A 2,834-nucleotide genomic window follows, 5' to 3' on the forward strand; every position below is an offset into this window, starting at 1 on the left:
CTATTTATTATCTCTAGAAATGTATTTTCATTGGCGAACGGCTGCTTATATTGTTTCTATGGTAGACTGGGTCTGTATGTGATTATATATGACACTGTAATATAGGAGACCTGACCAGTCTGATGAGTTTGTTGAACATCCCATTCCATAAGCATGAGGTGAGGAATAACACACAACATTTTTACTCCACCTAAGTGCTTTCCATACCACATTTTCCTGCCTTCCTGCGATGCTACTGTTCAGGCTGCCAAATAGAAATAATTTATTCCATTGGATTTGTGATGTTGAAGCTTCTATTCTGAGGGCAGATAAGTTTCTCTTCTTGACCATATTACGCTTCTCCATGTCATAAAGTCAAGGAGCAAGGCCTCTAAACCGATAATATTTAGGATTGTGATATTTAAATGATAATGGTTTTCATCCACTACATTTATCAATGCCCAATCATTCTTACACTGTGATTGGCAAGATACAAACGTTTCATGAATCACACGTGAGACCTGTCATATGGTGATTTCTGCACTTTGATCTGCACTGGTTTCTATGTTAGATTGATAAATAAGGGCTATTGCATTGTCCTTGTTAGTATAGTGGACAGTATCTCTGCCTGTCATGCGGAAGACTGGGGTTTGATTCCCCAATGGGGAGGCTTTAAAAATGTATTAACTTGGGCAGCAGGGGGATGTAGTGGTTTGCACTGTTGCCTCACAGCAAAAAGGTTCTGGGTTCGAGGCTGGTGGGGGCCTTTCTGTTACCCCTTTTCCACCAAATCAGTTCCAGGGCTTGTTTGGGGCCAGTGCTGGTGCTGGTTCACAACTCGTTCAACTCGCGAGCCAGCTGAGAACCAGTTTGCTTTTCCGTAGCTCGTGGTGCTAAGGGAAGCCACGTCATTACGTCGCTGTATAAGTCAGTTACGTCGCTGTATACGTCAGTTACGTCGCTACGTTTGCATAAACCTTGGCGCGAATATCGAAGCAAAAACAACACGGAAGAAGCAGCAGCAGCAAAACAACAATAATAATAATGGATGACTTCGCGTTTGTACAGCTGCTGCTTCTCATCGCTTAAAAATGGTGATCTTTCGCGGTCTTGTTATTGTTGTTGGTCTTAACAACTCCGCCCCCCCACTGACATAAGCGGTTCTTTCCTCTGGCCCAGCAGAGAGTTGGTGCTAGCCTGGAACCATTTTTTTTGGCCCCAGAGTCAGTTCTTTGTCAGTGGAAACAGAAAACCCGGTTCCAAACTAAGCACTGGCCCCAAACCAGCCCTGGAACTGCTTTGGTGGAAAAGGGGCATGTGTGGAGTTTGCATGTTCTCCCTGTGTCAGCTCTGTAGTTAAGTTAACATGGGCTGGTCTTGGGCTGAAGTGCCCTTGAGCAAAGTACTTCAAGGAGATACGCAGAACCATGGCCTCACTCTTTGTTTTTAAATGCCTTGAGACCTCAAGAATGGCATAGGAATAGTTTTAAGCGGTATCATGATCCAGAGCATTTTTTAAGGATTTTCCACTAGGAGACCAACTGGTCTGGGCAATACAATCACAAGCCCCAGAGTCCATGTGGCTGCACCGCTGCGGCATATTCTGTGATGCAAAATGGTTCACCAGTCACCATACAGACAAACACACTACAGTGACTACACAGCTATCAAGAGCAATTACCAAGCACAAATGTTATGTCAAAGACACTCAAAGTTACACAGTAATGACATCAGATTCTGACATCAGCCATCTCAGTAACCAAATTTTAGTTTTGTTTTTCTTAACCAACATGATCTTGTGTGTATATCTTATAACATAGATCTTCGTTTTCCTTGTTAAATGTATACTTACATGGTACTTGGTTAATTAATTGCAACCAATTGAACCAAATGATAAAATTTGGTCTCCCAGTGAAGCTGGTTTGGGATTTGGTCTCCCAGTAACTATGTTAAAAAATGCTCTGTATAGCCAGCTTCTCTTATTTTATTTCTTTACCGTTATAGTTACTATACTGTTTCCTTATGTTGGACAAAATATACACAGAAAGAGAATAGCTCTGGCCTGATGAGTAGAGTCAGGGCAGTGATTTTATTTACAAATTCGATTTCACCATTGCTGAGACAAGAAAAAAAAAAACATATTGGAAAAATATCATTTTGAAAAATAAATATAATACAATGAATCCGCTGCCCGGTACAAAACCCTGGGATAAAAACCCAGTGGGATTAGAACCTCCCGGGAACGGACTCCTCGTCCGAATGCAGCGCATGGACTAAAGATTTTTCTAGAGTGATAGTTTGTTCCTAAAAGATGAACATTTTTTTTAGAAGTGTGCACGTTTTGCACGAAGGTCTCAGGTCCTATTACATGGTTATCAAAATGAATAATGCACGTAATACACTATGTTGAGACAGAATGAACTCCAGTGCTAGGCCATCTGGCTGTATTTTTAGACAATTTCTGCAGGCTGGAATCTTTGGGCTTCGTTTCATCTAAAAGAGAAAATAACTTTGCTGGTGAGCTGAAAGAAAATGATATATGTAAATAAGCATACACTTCTTTAAATGATAAAATTATGCTTGTCAGTTAAAGGTAAGAGGTACAATGAAATGCATCATGACAAGAAATCGATGGGTTTCTTTACGTATCCACACTCTATGCCTATGGGGCTCTGCTCGCGCAGGCGCAGGAGCTCCGCGAACACTAGGCGGTGTGTCTGACTGGTAATTACTAACACTGGCCACTAGGCGGTGTGTATGACTGGTAATTACTAACACTGGCCACTAGGCGGTGTGTCTGACTGGTAATTACTAACACTGACCACTAGGCGGCGTATGACTGGTAATTACTAACA

Source organism: Neoarius graeffei, chromosome 1 (assembly GCF_027579695.1).
Source record: "Neoarius graeffei isolate fNeoGra1 chromosome 1, fNeoGra1.pri, whole genome shotgun sequence".
Lineage (NCBI taxonomy): Eukaryota > Metazoa > Chordata > Actinopteri > Siluriformes > Ariidae > Neoarius > Neoarius graeffei.